The 18,832-nt window shown below is 38.2% G+C and overlaps 1 long non-coding RNA gene across 3 annotated transcripts; it reads right to left on the reverse strand.

Moving 5' to 3' along the window:
- Window positions 1–1,099: 1,099 nt before the first annotated feature.
- LOC149747009 (uncharacterized) lies at window positions 1,100–18,527 on the reverse strand. Of its 3 annotated transcripts, XR_016388468.1 has the most exons (5): window positions 18,212–18,527; window positions 16,831–18,000; window positions 14,360–14,525; window positions 8,951–9,065; window positions 1,100–1,611 (listed from the first exon to the last, which is right to left on the reverse strand). It is a non-coding gene; the product is annotated as an uncharacterized LOC149747009 (long non-coding RNA). The 3 variants fall into 3 exon arrangements; XR_016388470.1 differs by lacking the exons at window positions 1,100–1,611; window positions 8,951–9,065 and adding an exon at window positions 9,108–9,830; XR_016388469.1 differs by lacking the exons at window positions 1,100–1,611; window positions 8,951–9,065 and adding an exon at window positions 9,108–11,825.
- Window positions 18,528–18,832: the final 305 nt, after the last annotated feature.

Consider the following 18,832-nt stretch of genomic DNA (forward strand, 5'->3'; position numbering starts at 1 on the left):
TGGAGAAAGGACAGCCTCTTCAATAAATTGTGCTGGGAAAACTGGACAGGTACATGTCAAAGTATGAGATTAGATCACTCCCTAACAGCATACACAAAAATAAGCTCAAAATGGATTAAAGACCTAAATGTAAGGCCAGACACTATCAAACTCTTAGAGGAAATCACAGGCAGGGCACTCTATGACATAAATCACAGCAAGATTCTTTTTGACCCACCTCCTAGAGAAATGGAAATAAAAACAAAAATAAAGAAATGGGACCTAATGAAACTTAAAAGCTTTTGCACAGCAAAGGAAACCATAAACAAGACCAAAAGACAACCCTCAGAATGGGAGAAAATATTTGCAAATGAAGCAAGTGACAAGGGATTAATGTCCAAAATTTATAAGAAGCTCATGCAGCTCAATGAGAAAAAAAAAACAACGAAATCCAAAAATGGGCAGAAGACCTAAATAGACAATTCCCCAAAGAAGATATACAGACTGCCAACAAACACATGAAACAATGCTCAACATCATTAATCATGAGGGAAATGCAAATCAAAACTACAATGAGATATCATCTCACACCAGTCAGAAAGGCCATCATCAAAAAATCTAGAAACAATAAATGCTGGAGAGGGTGTGGAGAAAAGGGAACCCTCTTGCACTGCTGGTGGGAATGTGAATTGGTACAGCCACTATGGAGAACAGTACGGAGGTTCCTTAAAAAATGACAAATAGAACTACCATATGACCCAGCAATCCCAGTAGTGGGCATATACCCTGGAACAACCATAATTCAAAAAGAGTCATGTACCAAAATGTTCACTGCAGCTCTATTTACAATAGCACGGAGATGGAAACAACCTAAGTGTCCATCATCGGATGAATGGATAAAGAATATGGGGCACATATATACAATGGAATATTACTCAGCCATAAAAAGAAATGAAATTCAGCTATTTATAATGAGGTGCATAGACGGAGAGTCTATCATACAGAGTGAAGTAAGTCAGAAAGAGAAAGACAAATACCGTATGCTAACACATATATATGGAATTTAAGAAAAAGTAATGTCATGAAGAACCTGGGAATAAGACAGGAATAAAGACACAGACCTACTAGAGAATGAACTTGAGGATATGCGGAGGGGGAAGGGTAAGCTGTGACAAAGCGAGAGAGAGGCATGGACATATTATACACTACCAAACGTAAAATAGATAGCTAGTGGGAAGCAGCCGCATAGCACAGGGAGATCAGCTCGGTGCTTTGTGACCACCTAGAGGGGTGGGATAGGGAGGGTGGGAGGGAGGGAGATGCAAGAGGGAAGAGATATGGGAACATATGTATATGTATAACTGATTCACTTGGTTATAAAGGAGAAACTAACACACCATTGTAAAGCAATTATACTGCAATATAGATGTAAAAGAAAAAAAAAAAAGCAATACCTCTCTGTCAGTTTGAATTTTATTCCTCTGCCAGTACTTCACAGAGAAATTTCACCAAAAGTGCCTAAGCTTGCCATGGCCATTGTTGTGAAGAAAGTTCTCTCTCTTTCTAGTCACATCCACTTTTCCTTCTCCTGGGGGCTTAATGGATGTTTGGGGGCAGGAAATAAAATTTAAACTCAAATATCAAAAACCAAAACAAAAAAAACAATTGTTCAAGTGTTCTTTTTTTTTTTTACATCTTTATTGCAGTATAATTGCTTTACAATGGTGTGTTAGTTTCTACTTTATACCAAAGTGAATCAGTTATACATATACATATGTTCCCATATCTCTTCCCTCTTGCGTCTCCCTCCCTCCAACCCTCCCTATCCCACACCTCTAGGTGGTCACAAAGCGCCGAGCTGATCTCCCTGTGCTATGTGGTTGCTTCCCACTAGCTATCTATTTTACGTTTGGTAGTGTATATATGTCCATGCCACTCACTTTGTCATGGCTTACCATTCCCCCTCCCCATATCCTCAAGTTCATTCTCTAGTAGGTCTGTGTCTTTATTCCTGTCTTACCCCTAGGTTCATGACATGATTTTTCTTAAATTCCATATATATGTGTTAGCATACAGTATATGTCTTTCTCTTTCTGACTTACTTCACTCTGTATGACAGACTCTAGGTCCATCCACCTCATTACAAATAGCTCAATTTCATTTCTTTTTATGGCTGAGTAATATTCCACTGTATATATTTGACACATCTTCTTTATCCGTTCATCCGATGATGGACACTTAGGTTGTTTCCATCTCCTGGCTATTGTAAATAGAGGTGCAATGAACATTTTGGTTCAGGACTCTTTTTGAATTATGGTTTTCTCAGGGTGTATGCCCAGAAGTGGGATTGCTGGGTCATATGGTAGTTCTATTCGTAGTTTGTTAAGGAACCTCCATACTGTTCTCCACAGTGGCTGTACCAATTCACATTCCCACCAGCAGTGCAAGAGTGTTCCCTTTTCTCCACACCCTCTCCAGCATTTATTGTTTCTAGATTTTTTGATGATGGCCATTCTGACTGGTGTGAGATGTGTAATACCAAGAATGAACTGCAATGTAAACTACGTAATGTAAACAGATGTAAACTATGGACTCTGATTGATTATGATGTGGTAGTGTATGTTAAACAGGTGTAATAAATGAACCACTCTGGTCGGGGGATGCTGAGAATAGGGGAGGCTATGCATGTGCAGGGGCAGTGAGTATAATGGAAATTCCTGTACCTTCCCCACAATTTTGCTGTGAACCTCAAACTGCTCTTTTAAAAAGTATAAATAAATAATAAAAGAGAAAGCATATCCTTCAAGAACAAAGAAGTGGGGGAAGAAGGGGTACGTCTCCGTCAGAGAATTATTAGCACTACTGTCCCTTCTACTTAGGGCTCTAAGGCATTAGGGCCATATGCTACAAACAACGTTCAATCCAAAATAACAAATGAAAGATTACCACTACTAAGATGAGAAAGTGAATGTGTTGAGATGGGGCAGTGTGCTGAATATATCTACTTCCTTTCCCTGATGGTTCAAAACACTGCTAACTCCCTGCCACATCCTGGTAGAGAGGCTGGATTCTCACACTTTCCAAACCGTAAAATCTAGAAATACATATTCCAACAAAACCTTAACTAGATATAAAATTACTCTACAATCAAGCAAATTGGAGGTAGTATGGAATTCATTTTTAAATTGGCTTTTGGCTGAATATAAAAATCAGCAGTTTAAAGGCCCAGAATAATTTTCAGCAACTAAGGCTTACGCATAACTTAAGAAACTCATTAGCTTCTTAAATTCTTAAATTTTCAGAGCCTGTGAAAGCAGTATAGCCTGGCTATATATTTCAACCAACACTCAAAGCACGTAACACCAGGTAGCATCAGAAAATTTTTTAAGAAATTGATAAAATGCCTCAGCTGCCTGCTGGAGCAGAGGGAGGAAACAGAGCAGAAAAAAACAAAAGACAAATACAACCAATAACAAAAGCAGTCATCTCACAAACTTTTAGCTGAAGGCCTCCCTCCAGACTCTTGCATGATTTCCTCCTTTGCCTGATTCCTTTTAGATGTAAACATTTATATGGTGATCCTACGGTAAAGTTTTATGTGAGTCACCACTTTGTTCTATATGTCAAACAACCTAGTGCCTTCCACATATTCTTCTCCTGTAACTCAGAGCAGAACAAGACAGGAAACCTGTACTCTCTCAGAGACAAGACTCTGCCAACATAGGCCAACTTCCTGAGAAGATGAGGGTTCCCATCTTTTTAATTTGCTGGTAAATTATTGTAAAGGCAGACTTATTTTGTTCTTTGTTTGTTTTGACGGGACACCTAAGTCAGCTTGAAATTACCTTTGATTTCAAACTCAAGACTAAACTTTATCAGACAGAACAGGAATCTGCCCAGTTCTGCCACTTGCTAACCAGGTAACATTGGGAAAGTAACAGTAACTGAGTGTTTGCTACTAAAGCACCGTTCAAACTGCTTTACTTAGATTCATCCATTTAATCCTCAAAAAGACCCTTTGAGGGGAGACCCAAGGAGACAAAGTAACTGTGTGAGAGAACAAGTAACCCACTCAAGATCACAGAGCTGGTAAGACAAAGAACTAGGATTAAACCAAGGTAACCTTTTTGCCAGAGCCTGTACTCTTAACCACTTTACTGGTGGGTTTAAAATTTTTTTAATGTAACCCACTATAAGAAATATGTTCTACAGGGCTTCCCTGGTGGCGCAGTGGTTGAGAGTCTGCCTGCCGATGCAGGGCACACGGGTTCGTGCCCTGGTCCGGGAAGATCCGACATGCCGCGGAGCCGGCTAGGCCCGTGAGCCATGGCCGCTAAGCCTGCGCGTCCGGAGCCTGTGCTCCGCAACGGGAGAGGCCACAACTGTGAGAGGCCCGTGTACCGCAAGAAAAACAAAAAAACAAAAAAAAGAAATATGTTCTACAACACAACCCAATACATATATATTTTATCAATTAAGACTCACTTGTAACTTGAGAGTCTTTGTTATATGTATAATTGAAACCAAATTTTATGAAAATATACTTATTCATTTTATGCAGTACACTGGTATTTTTCTACTGTATTTTATTGTTTAAAATTCCTTGTCAATCCTCACCAAACTGATTTCAACTTCCACTGAGACTCATGACCTGAACTTTGAAAAACAAGGTACTACATTTCTTTTTACCACCATGGGAATTTTGTGAGGATTAAATATGATCATGTGTACAAACCTTTAGCACAATGCCTGACACAGACTGTGCACCCAGTGCGTGATAGTGATTATTACTGATCTTGTAAATTAGCAGTAAGTAAGGGAGGCAAGGACACTTAGGGGGAAAACCTGACTGGAGTATAGGTGAATTTATGGCCTGTTGGCATCTTTCCCGGGCAGTGAGATAGGGAATTTCCCCAGTATTTTCAATTTATATTGTAATGGAAATCCACATTTAGAAAGAGACCTGGCTTGTAGCTAACTCTGATTTCCTCTTCTTCACTATAAAGGGCAATTTACAAGTTGCTATGCCTCTCTGCTGGAACCCTCAGTAGACCCAATTTTTGCATTTATGTTCCCATCCCGCACTACTCTGGACACTATGAGCTTTACGAAATTGGTCTTCAGCTGGGGAGGTGCACTCATTTCCTATTGATGCTTTAGTAATTACCACTACCTTAGTGGCTTAAAACAACACACACTTATTATCTTACAATTCTAGGGCTCACAAATCTGAACCAGATCTTACTGGGCTAAAAGCCTTTCTGCTGGCTCTGGGAGACAATCCCTTTATGTTTTCCAGCTTCTTTTTAGATGCCAGTATTCCTTGGCTCTTCTTCCATCTTCAAAGCCTGCAACAGCAGTTTGACTCCTTCTCACATCAAATCACTCTAACTCTGACACGGATTCTTCTTCCCTGAATCTTCTGCCTTCGTCTTCCATCTATAAAGGATCCTTGTGATTGTATTGGGTCTACCTGATAATCCAGAATAAGTTCCCTATTTTAATATCTTTGATTTAGTCACATCGGCAGAGTCCCTTTTGCCATGTAAGGTAACATTCAGAGGCTCTGGTGATTAGGATGTGGACATTTGGAGGGGGAAGAGGGTCAACTATTCTGCCCAACACAGGAGACAAACCTTACAAAATAGCAAATAAGATTTAACAACAACAACAATAACACATAACATTTATTGAACATTTACCATACAATAGGCATTGTGCTGAGTGCTTTACCTGCTAACTCATTTCCTTGTTGAGAAACCAAGGCTCCGAAAGATCAGAGAGTGTCAAACCTAGGTGTGCCTGACTTCAAAGTTCATGCTCTCAACCACTTGACTACATAATTAGGTACTAGATGTGTGTACAGTTAGTGGTTTGCAACTTCTCCCCAGCAAGTACTCCTTTTTCTCTTTCCCCGCAAGAACCATATTTTGAAAAATTCTGTATGTTAACTTTTTTCATTAATCAAAGATAATTGTAACAGCTGATAGCTTTGAGCTAACCTCTTTGCCTCTTTGGATTTATATAGTTCCAGCCAAATAATGCAACTTAATATTTTATTTAACATATTTTGGCATCATTTTGGGATATTGAAGCATAACCCACTTTGTAGATGCCTAGGAGTTCAGAGAAGAAGGAAATCAATGGGGATGGGTGGAGCAGTCAGAAGAAATAGGGTCTGACTTCAGTCTCAAAGAAGCACAAATTTCACATAGACTAGAGAAGAGAGAAGATCATGAATGAGAAGTGAGAACAAGTACATGTAGGAATGAGACATAGGGAGCTTGTTAGGAGAACTGGACAAAAGAAATTAAAGAAGAATAAATAAAACATTGAGGCTTTGAAAGATAGGTAAATAAGGTTAAATTTAACCAGACAGGAAAATGCAGAAGCTGGAAAATTTCTGAGCAGGAGCCCTTGGGCTTGGGGAGATTAATCGGCTAGAACAAAGAGCATGAAAGGAGGAAGTGAGAGACTGGCAATTGTAATTCACCTTCCAGGAGGGAAATTGGTGGCTGGGAGGCATAGAAAGGGGTAGAGACTAACTTTTCACTATACCCCTTTTGATTCTTCTAAATTTTATACAATGTACATGTATGAACTAATGTCATATATAGATACACATATGTAATATATATAATGTATAAGTAATATATAGAAGCAGACATGTATGTACGACTATCATTACTGACCCAAAATACCATATAATAAAACTACACATCTACTTTTAGCACACTTAAGAATTAAGGATAAACCACTCCTCAGTTGTACTCTGCACCCCGCAACGCCTGGCCTGAGTAGAGCAACTTCAGCAATTTTCTCATTGGTTTAAAAAATTGATCCTTTAGTCTCTGTCTACCTACCTCATCCTAAGCATCAACTCCAGGTTGGGCTGGTGCCCAAGCAATTATATACTGCTCTTACATGTTTGCCCAACTCGAACGAGAACCTACTTCAGAACTGACTCAGAAATCTCATAGGATGTTGCCATTCACCCCCAGGATCAATGATCAATAAGAGAGTTATAAGGTCTATACCTCCTGACCCAGCTCAAGGTCCTGACTCAGACAATGCCTGCTAGCTGGCCTCATCCCCACATGAGGAGCCCCTCATCCCCTAGGCTCCACTTCATCACCAGTGTATTGGCATCAATATTTATCTTTTCAAAGGAAATTGTTTACCTCATAAATCAATAGGTATCCTGTTGTTACCAGTTGTTTTGTTTTTAAGAGCTAATTAATGAAATAACTTCATCAACGATTTTGTGGGAAGATGTTGAACCTTTGTACTTTCTGAATAATCTATGTTTTATTTGTAGTGTTAGAAAGCTCAGCAGTGAAAGCAAGTACCCCATACTGCCCAGGCACACAACCTGCTGCATTAGCGCTCTGAGCAGTAACTGAGACAAATGGACGACTACAGAATTATTCTAATGTTTTGAGGTTTAGGGAGAGTTGCATTAGAAAACAATTCCTTCATCATACTGTGACTTCATTACATTCAAAGCCATAGTGGCTAGCTCTTATAGTTTAGAAGTTATACATGAAGATGACATAAATAAATACAAGATACAGCAGGCAGAGGAGAGAGATAATAAACCAAAACTGACTGACACAGCTAGATCCTAAAAGCCAGCTGGTTACTCTTTGAACATGTTGCCAATTTTCATCTGTAAGATAACACGCTATATTGTATGAATCAAAGTGTTACATCTAATTATTTGATCTGCCTGTCTTATGTTAGTTACTGGAGAAATATTTATTGAGCTCCACACAGATGAGTAATTTTAGAAACCATGTTAGTAGGGAAACATGCAAGAGTGGAATAAGTGCTAACCCTCTAAAAACTGTTCTCTCTTTTCTTGAAACTCCTGGAAGGCAGGAAATACCCTGTGTTTTTCTATATGTGCCTTGTGCAGTGCTCACCCTCAAATGACACTAAACTAGAACAAAGAAAACATTAAAGAAGAGCCATGATTCAAAACTAAAATTAATTAGTATGTCACAGTTCATAAAGTACTTCCCTTACGGATGAGGAAAGCAAGTTTCAGTAAGGATAAGCAATGCAGGTACGAAAATAGAGACTGGGGTTAAAACCAAACATGATCTTGTTAACGTGTTTTTATATGTGTGATTAAGGCCAAGCCTTTGCCCATCTACCCACAAATTATAGGTAAGATGTTACAAACTCATATTATGGAACCTGACTCTTAAAACATTTTATTGCCCAGAGTGTAGTGAGGTACAGACTTCATTCACCATGCTATTGCTTCTTTGCAACATGCAGACCCACCAGTTGTCCTGGTGGGACATGGTTCTCATTCTTGGATTTTGTAGCCCTCTCTAAAATGTACCAAAAACTCTCTGGAAACAACTAAAAATGATTCTCTCCTTTGAACTGACCTTCAGATCACCTCTTTCTGTAAGTTTTTCTCAATCATTTACACTCTACAAAATAATAGTGATTAAATTCCTCGTTCACTAACTCTCTGGTAACTTCCATACTTCAGCATGAATATAATTGAACCTTTTTACTGTGTTTCTGTTAAATATTTGCGTGCATAAACATATGTACACTCTGCTACGTTTCCAATGATAGCTTCTTAATAACTGAGATATTTCAGGCATTTAATTCAGCTGTATGCACCATTTGAGTACTCACTAAATAAAAATATATACAATGCTTTTATTCTAATAAGTTCATTACCTCATCACAAAGCAAATATAAAGAAAGCTGCAAATTTATGATATTCGGCTCTAACTTTTACATGTATAGGTCCTGGTTTTACTGTGATTCTAGGATACTATATCGTGTACCTCATTAATAAGGGCCCTCTGATAAACCTGAAATAAACCATCTGGTTTACTCCCAGTTCTATCACCTTTTACTTGTAATACTTGAAGCTAGTCAATCTACTCTTAGACTTAGTTTTCCCATCTTTAAAATGGGAATTGCTGGGGAGTACACTTACCACCATCCCCTCATTCCACGTATTTTCTTCCAGGAGGAGTTCTTTCACTGGAATAACGTACCCAGGCTCTCGCTGACAATCCACTCCCCTTCCTTCATCAGGCCAGTACTCCTTCCTAGGGGAAGAGAAGTATCTTACCTGACTTGTAGGTTTGGTAACACAGTAGCTTATCTTTTTTCTTCCCTTTCTTTTTGGAATCTTCCTGTCTTTATAATATCATTTATTAGCCCCATCATATCTCAATAGAGATAATAATTACAACACAAGCTTGTCTTAATGATATTGTATTTGGTAGAATGTAAAACATTTTTATGTGTGAGAAGTTAGTATTTCAATTTTAATACTTCTTTCATCCATTTCATAATAAGTTTTTAAAGAAGATTGATATATTCATTCAATCAGATGACTAAGTTTTCACTAAATCTACTAAAAGGAATAAACTTAAGTTAATACCTAATTATGCTTGAAATCAAATATCTTCCATCCAACATATTCAGTTGTACATGGTTTCTTTAATAATACTTTAATTTTCTAAATAGGTGAAAGAATATATTACTTCTACTTAGACTACAGTCTAAGAGTTTAGAGATACAGTTTAGACTCAGAGAGTTATCAGAATATTGGCTGCAAAGATTTTTTAAAATCCTGTACTTTTGTCATAATAGATGTCATAATATTATTATTACTATTTACCTTTGTGAACTATAATGATTTTTAAACATGAACGTGTAACTTTGAAAACACAAAAACTTGAAATGAGCACACTAGAGAATTCTGCATGCTTTTCACCCAAGAATTGCAGTCTTCTACTGACCATAACATCCTTCCAGAGTCTAAGGTGATAGTAGGTGTATTATTATCACTTTCATTGTCCTAGGCACTGTTGAACAAAACAGATACGGTCCATGTCTGCATAGAGATCACATTTGAAACAACAGCATGGCTACACAGTTTTTAAGTCATTTTTCACTATTCATAACCCAGCCTTGACAATCATAAAGTTGATAATTCTCACTTAGACTAAAATTGACAAGGCCCAAATATTTTACTTTGAGAAAGAAAACTAATACTTATTGGGTATAATCTTATGCACATTATCCTATTTAATTCTCCTAACACCCTTAAGAAAAGTATTATTTTCACTATTTAATAGTTGAAGGAAATGAGACTCACTGAGATTACAAAATACCAAAGAGGTCATGCACATAGATTAATGAAGAAGGAGACTTTTAACTCTATTGGGTGCCGAAGCCCCATATTTTTCTGCTAGAATCAGATCAGTTAATGCCAATTATATTCCAATTCCAAGTTGTTATTATAATAAGAAAGATTTCTAAACGATAAAAATGATGTATATAAAGACTTAAATCATCATGATGTATATAAAGACTTTAGTCATCAGTTTTGTAGACAGCAGTGTAGAGCTTATTTATTCTGTAGATAGCAATGTAGAGCTTTTGTCCCATACTACATACCAAAGAGCCATTCTCATCATAGACAGTCAATAAATGCCGAATTAAAATGTTCATATGTAAAAGAAAAAGCAAATTATAGCCAATGGAGTTAGTTCCATAAAGTTTAAATGATTCCTAACAGACACTATTATTAAAGAGACACATCAACACTTTAAGATTGCTAGACTGAACTCCTTTAAAAGATATCCTTGCTCACGTATAAAATAACTCTTCATATAAAAGTGTGTTGAGTGGTGCCAAATCATTCACACTCCATCTCTCAGTACTCTATTACTTCATGAGAACAGCTGAACTGATTCAGAATACAGCAACATAATTTCCTTTGTTCAATTGCTGGCTATGCCTCTGAATAGCTGTGGGACCTTACACAAGTAATTAACATCTCTGTGCCTCAGTTTCTACATCTGTGAAGTTAGAGTCATAAGAGCATCTATTGCACAGTGTTGGTGTCCTAAGTGAGTGACTCTATGGAAATTGCTTAGAAGAGTCCCTGACACGTAGCAAGCATTATATAAGTGTTAGGTTGTTTTTTTAAAAAATTAATAAATTTATTTATTTATTGGCTGCATTGTGTCTTCGTTGCTGTGCGCGGTCTTTCTCTAGTTGCGGCGAGCAGGCACTACTCTTTGTTGTGGTGTGTGGGCTTCTCATTGCGGTGGCTTCTCTTTGCTGTGGAGCACAGGCTCTAGGCACGTGGGCTGCAGTAGTTGTGGCACGTGGGCTCAGTAGTTGTGGCTTGCAGGCTCTAGAGAGCTGGCTCAGTAGTTGTAGTGCACGAGCTTAGTTGCTCCACAGCATATGGGATCTTCCCGCACCAGGGCTTGAACCCGTGCCCCCTGCATTCGCAGGCGGATTCTTAACCTATACGTCTTAGTTATTATTGCTGTTGTCGATATTGTTGTTGTTGTTGCTGTTTTAGAAATTCAGTACCTCATGTCCATATCCCCATAATCCACAAAGGACTTGAAGGGGGATATTATGGCCAACCAGAATCTCTTCCTCAGGAGTTCTGGGCTATGAAAAAGAACCTACACCATAGCTAAGTCCCTAGAGAAGTTAGAGGAGCCAGTTCTTTAACTGAAATGCAGACAGTGAGGGCTCCATAGAGCATTCATAATAACTGCTCTATGAATCTGCCAATGTCCTCTATCCAAAGACCACCAGGAACACATCTGCAGTTCTATAAATCTGGGTTTACTGACTCATTGCAAGCAGGAGTTATGTGTACCATGAAGAATCAGGACATCTCAGTAAGAGGATGTTAGAAATAATTTATCATAGAATTTGGACTTCTTGTAGGTGATTCTGTGGAGCATTCAAGGAAACGGGTATCTTCCCTGCATTGGATGCTGTCTGGAAGCAGGAGTGATTCTCTGATCAGGTATCTCAATAATTTATATCTAGACAGTGAGAATAATGAAATTGAGATAAAGCTATAATTGGTAAAGAAGAAGCAGGCCCTTATTATTAGCCAGGAAAGGGCAATGTTTGCTCATTTTTGTGGTTTGAACAATGTTTTTACCTCTGTCTGTTCAAACATGATAATGAAGTGGTCTCATTTTTTCTTGCTCCACTACAGTGACAACATAGTCGTGTCTGACGTTGATGTTCTATGAAAGTCTTTATATTGAACAGGAGAATGCCACAGATTCATTGGGAGTGCCAGGCCAGCTCCCAGCTAATAAGGGCTGCTTTTCTCTTTCTTAAACTAGATAAGAGTGTTTTGCTTGAAGGGCAGAGCTGGCCAGGAAAATAACTATTATTATTATTATTTACATAGATTGACAGGTTTATAACTTATAAAGTTCTTTTATATTCATTGTATAACTTGAGTCTCTCAGAACAATCCTGGGAGACAGGTAGGCTATAGGGCCTCCACATCGCACAACTCTAGGGGGCCCATTCATAACGTATTCCACGTGAATGGCACCTCCCCAGTGTGAACAGTGTCCTTGGCAGGAGTTGTGCAACAAGGTCTCCCTGGCAGGGCAGACATTTCTATTCCTTTTTACAATTATAAAAATTAAGTCAAAGAAGCTTCCTGAGTGTTCCTTAGTTCCCAATAAACCTTAGAGTTCTCTCTGGCAACCTGTTCAGCTGCTGACATTGGACCCCTGCTTCAGTCATGTTTCCGATTCCAAATTGCACCAGCCGGCGCTGTTATGACCTAGACCAGTGGTCCCCAACCTTTTTGGCACCAGGGACCGGTTTTGTGAAACACAATTTTTCCCCGGACTGGGTGGGGCGGATGGCGAGCGATGGGGAGCAGCAGATGAAGTTCCGCTCGCTTGCCAGCCGCTCACCTCCTGCTGTGCGGCCTAGTTCCTAACAGGCTGCACACCGGTACCAGTCTGCGGCCCGGGGGTTGGGGACTCCTGACCTACACTATATTGGCTACTACAATAAGAAAAGCTCTGCCTTCTTCTACAACTTGTTCTATACTTGCCCAAAAAAGGATCCTAAAAAGGGTACTGAACTTATAATCTCTTTCATATAGCCACTGCCTAAAGCAGAAAAAAAAAAAAAAAAAAGTGTGGCTTTGTCTGTGTGTGTGTGTGTGTGTGTGTGTGTGTGTGTGTATTGCCTAAAAAATATATCTTAGTATATTTTGCTTACAAGCTAGGAGTGACAGCTGGAGAAAATGATTTTGAGTTCTGAAGACATTTGAAAAAGCAAAATATCCTGCTTAATTCAGGAGCTAAAATTTTTAAATGCAGACTGAGCTACTGGTAACATACCTTTCCACACTCTTGGAAACCTGCCAATTAAAATGTCAAAAGAAAATGGAATTTCCCATGAAATGTCCATTAATAATAAATTTTTGTCCATCACTGTCTTTTTGTAGCTGGGAAATTCCCTCTTGCTACTAAATTCCTCTCCTGAGACATCATATAAAGTGAAACTGAAAATGTAATACCCTAGTGACACAGCAAGCAGTTCCCAGAAAGAATATGAGCTTTAATTCAAATAGATTTGTGCAGGAATCATGTCTCTGTAGTTTAAAAACTCTATGACTTTGGGCAGTTTGCCTTACCTCTCTTCATTAAATTACCATGCAGGCTTCTTTCCCCTAATTTCTGAGTGTGCCCTGGACTTCCCTACCAGAACATTTATCACACTCTACTGTAATTGTATGCTTAGGTTCTATCTCCCTTAGAACACTAAAAGCATTTTAAGGACAGAGACCATGTGTCTTTTGTTATCCCTGTATTTCCAGCACCTAGCATTATGGCACATAATATTTGTTAAATTTATTTGCTGTCTTAGGGGAGGTGAACTGGGGATCTGAAGAATCAGGAAGCCTTACTTCTCCTTTACATACCTTTTTATAATTCTTGTGGTTCTTTGTTATGGCAGTCCCTGGAAACTAATACACCCAGGTACAACTTTTTAAAACTTTTTATTTGGAGATAATAATAGACTCACAGGAAGTTGTAAAAATAATACAGAGTGGTCCCACATATCCTTCACCCATTTCCCCCCAATGGTTACCAGATGCTTTTAGACCAAAAAATAGAAAAAATTAGAATATGAGATGTTTTTAATTCTTGCATTTGTACTTTTTTAAGTGGTTTATTTTTCAACTTTTCTGTCTTGTTTCTAATTTTAAAGACTATGAGATATATCCCCTCTTTTTTTGGATTTCCTTCCCATTTAGGTCACCACAGAGCATTGAGTAGAGTTCCTTGAGCTATATACAGTAGGTTCTCATTAGTTACCTATTTTATACATAGTAGCAATAGTGTATATCTGTCAATCCCAATCTCCCAATTCATCCCACCCACCCCCCCACTTCCTGCCTTGGTGTTCATACGTTTGTTCTCTACGTCTGTGTCTCTATTTCTGCTTTGCAAATAAGATCATCTATACCATTTTTCTAGATTCCACATATAAACGTTAGTATATGATATTTGTTTTTCTCTTTCTGACTTACTTCACTCTTTATGATAGTCTCTGGCTCCATCCACGTCTCTACAAATGACCCAATTTCATTCCTTTTTATGGCTGAATAATATTCCATTGCATATATATACCACATCTTCTTTATCCATTCCTCTGTCGATGGACATTATATGTATACATATAGCTGATTCACTTTGCTGTACAGCAGAAATTAACACAACATTGTAAAGCAACTATACTCCAATAAAAATTAATTTTTAAAAAAATTAGAAAAATAAATAAATATAAAGAACTTACAGGAATAAAAGGCACTGAAGTTAAAAAAACAAGCAAAACAAAAAAACAGACTATGAGAGATTTCAAGCATGCCATTTCAAGCTACCGTGTCCCTAAAATAGCACATGCAGATATAAATAACCTTTATTCTCAGTAAATGGAAAATATGACTTAATATGATTCTACAGAATTTTGAATAGATGAATTCAACATATAGGTGTGAGGCTTGTTTTTTAGCCTAATTTGCATAATTATTCTCATGTTTTTTGTTTCTCATTTAGTTGATGTAGTTTAGCATTAGTATTATTTAGGTTTTCTGTCATTAGCCATTCATTATGGGCATTAATTAAACAATGTACATATCACTAAGAATACATAGTTTTAGCTCTATAATGGTGAAACTATCATGAAAGCTAAAGGTTTGATGTTGTGATAAGCAAATTGAAGCCAGATATTTAGAAGGTCTGCAATACAAAGAATCTTAGCATTTAAATGACTTTAAAAGCACTGAAATACAGGAATCAGCAGATCAACATTATACTATCTATCTCGAAAAGAAATGAAAGAAGGTGTGTGGAGAAACAGCACTCTCATTTGTCTGCAGAAAAAGAAAACTGGAACAACCTCAGTGAAGGTCAATTCAACAATACAAACCAAAATTACAAACGAACATAACTCTTTTGTCCAGCAGTTCAGCTTCTAGGGCATATATATGGATACACTTGCACATGTATGAAATGACATATATGATTACTTATTGCAGCATAATTTGTAATAGTAAATATGTGGAAACAAGCTAAGTGTCCACCAATGAGGGGTAAATTATGGCATATCCATCATTAAAAAAAAAAAAGATGAGAAAGCTTTTTATGCATTTGTATGGAAAGATATCCGAAATAGATTACTAAGTGAAAGACAAGCAAGGTGAACAGGTATATACTGTAATACTAATTAAATAAAAGTAAGAGACATAATATACACCCACATATATTATTTATTTTGTATTTAAACCTATTAACCTTTTATTGAAGTATAACATATATATACACAGAAAAGTGCACATTGTGTAACCTCAAAGAATTTTCATAACTGAACATACCCATGTAACTGGCACCAAGAGTCTAGGTCCTAGATCAAGAAACAGAACATTTCTATCACCCCAGAGGCCTCATCCTGTCCCTTCTAGTCACTATGACCACTCTACAAGAGCAGACATTATCCTGATTTCTAAAAGCATAGGCTAGTTTTGCTTACTTTTGTACTTAATAGGAATTGACTCATAAAATGTATACTCTTCTGTGTCTGGCTTTTTCATCCAGTATTGTATTTGTGCAATTCATCATATTGTACACTGCTCAATATCATTGCTGTTTAGTATTCCACTGTGTAAATGGGCCACAAATCATTTACTCATTCTACTATGTATGGATATGTGGGTAATTTCCAGTTTGAAGCTATTATAAATAGCACTACTATGAACTTTCTAATATATGCATATGCATGTCCATATACCTAGGCAAGGAATTGCTGAGGATCCTCATAACTGCAATTTTAATACTACTGCCATACAGTTTGCAAAATTGATTGTACCAATTGACACTCCCACCAGCAATGTACAAGAGCTCCAATTGTTACAAAACCTCACCCACACTTGCTGTATTCTGTCCTTTTAATTTTAGTTATTCTTGTATTTGTGTAGTGATACTGCACTGTGGTTTTAACTTGCAGCTCTCTAATGACTGATGAGGTCGAGCACCTTTTCACATTCATGTACTATTTGCTATTTAGATATACCCTTGTGTGAAGTATCTAGGTCTTTTGCCTAATTTTCTATTGAATTATCTGTCTGTTACACTTTTAAATTTTGAACCATGTGAATACTAATTTTTAAAAATTTTAAAGTAATGTGATTAAAAATATACATAAATTTTAGAGTGCTCTATGCTGCATGTTCTCTCCTTCGAGGTTTATAATACACGAGTATTTCAGAAGCTCTAAAAAGTCCTAGAATTTTCACCACACAACAGTTGGAGAAACGCTGTTTTCATTCTTGCCTAATTTTTAGTTTTCATGGAATTAATAATTGCTTCCGTTTTGTACTTGCTTATATTTTTTAAGTTCTCTCTCGAATTTTATCACGTATTTCATTAGATCTATCAAACATCTATCAATATAACTACCCAAATACTCAAAATTAGTAATCTAAATAAATTCAATTACACTAACCAGTCTTTCTTCTTGGAGTCTGCCATCTTCCTTCTCTGGTGAAAACGATTGCTCTCTAATTCTGCCACATATCTTTCACCCTGGCATTTCCTTTCACATTCTCCTGGTCCTTTTTTCTGGATCCCATGTCTTTCTCTTTCTTGTCTTGCTCTCATGTTTTGTTGGAGCACAACGTCTAGTAACTTGCCCTAAAAAAAAAGAAAAAAAAAAAAGGTGGATGGATGGATGGAAAATAAATGTTTTCATCCTTGTATATGTGAAAATGTTTTTATTCTACTCTTACACTTGATGGATAGTTTGACTACAGGGTTCTAGGTTGGAAGTTATTGTCTTACAAAACTTGAAATTTCACTGTAGTGTTTTAGCATAAAAGTTATTGTTGAGAAACCCAATGCCATTCTAATTCCCATCCGTTTATTCCTGCTTCTTCCCTCTAAAAACTTTTAAAATCCTCTCTATTCTTCGTGTTCTGATCTTTTTAATGGCGTGCTTTAACATAGGTCCTTCTTCATTCACTGTGGGTAGCTGGTGGGTCCTCTAAATATGAAGATCTTTGTCTTTTGGTCCTGGAAGAAATTCTTGAATTATTATTTTGATCATTTCCTCCCTTCTTAATTTTTGTTCTCTTTCTCTAGAATTCTTAGTTTGTAAACTGACTGGATGAATGAATGAATGGGAAAAGTTTTCTGAGCACTTTTTGTAGCAAAAAGCTTATTAAGGAATGAACCACAGATTATCAGACCATATCTTTAGAGCTAAGTATTTTATTTTAAATTATCAAATTTTAAAACACACTCTTTCATTACAGCTTCCATTTATTGTAAAATGTAACACTGCTACTCTCATTTCAGGCAATACAAAAACACAGGAAGCACTGATTTTCTGTAGGCAGAAATCCCTGATTGAAGTCAGGCATTCCCTATTACTTTTTCTTTAGAATTCATTAAATGCCTAGCATGGACTTGGTATTGTGTATAATATTTGCACCACACTTTGCAAAATAATCATTTCTGGTGTAGAAAAGTGTTTGTTTAAGGTAAAAAGATCTTTGCAGTCTTTTTTGATTGGCATTAAACACCGCATTCTTCCCAGATCTATAAGAAAGTAATGTTTGCAGGCTTACCTGGAATCAAGGGAAGGACTCTCTCAAGGTTACTTTTCAATCTCTGTCTGTAATTATGGACGTCAGGAGAGAAAAAAAAAGCCAGAAAAATAGGTCCCTAGTAGAGAAGCATCCAACAGGAACTAAACATCTGAAGGTTTAGACAGGATTAAACTCTGACAGGGCTTATCAGCCACCCCCACACGACTAAAGTAGTTGGAAGTGAGGTTAGATTGGAGTCCAGATAAGTAAGTGAATCTACACCCCTACCTGACTCACCGGGCTGAGAAGTGCGGAGCCCTAGTAAGTCACCACTGCACGTCCTCAAAGGGCTTTCCGCGCAGGCTTGGAGTCAGGAAATGGCAGCTGCCACACCCACCCCACTACCTCTATCTGGTGTTTGGTGACTCCCGAAGACGCGCCGATGGGACCAGAGGCGATTCCTCCTGGGTGGGAGGGTCCCCTGACTGGGTGTGGAGCTGCGAAGAGGAAATTTCCCCAAAAGAAAACCTTTCCAACCTAGTGGGTTGGGTGGAGAGAAGACAAATTGAGCGCCCCTGGCTCACTTCCCCACTCCCAAGCCCCCGCCCAAGCCCCGCAGGTGTGGCACACGTCATCTGGGCACCACAAGGCAGAGATCTCGGGCCTCAGGCCGAGGCCGGAGCCTTGCTGGGAGGATCGCGGGCCAGTGGCCCTCATCCCCGCCTCGGCATCCGCCGCTGACGTCGCCTGAGAAGTCTGGGGATGGTGGAGCTCCGACAGGCGGGCTCCGGTGGCAGGCAGCACCTGGGAGGGCCAGCTCGGAGAGAGGAAGCTTCTCCCCTGTGCGCCCCGCCGCCGCAGAGTTGACCAGTCTCTAGAAGAGAAGAGTCCGCTCCGGCTCCGGATAAGCAGCGGCTT

This window comes from Delphinapterus leucas, chromosome 17 (assembly GCF_059928025.1).
Source record: "Delphinapterus leucas isolate spDelLeu-1000000601 "Yukka" chromosome 17, BTC_Dleu_Yukka2, whole genome shotgun sequence".
NCBI classification, from domain to species: domain Eukaryota; kingdom Metazoa; phylum Chordata; class Mammalia; order Artiodactyla; family Monodontidae; genus Delphinapterus; species Delphinapterus leucas.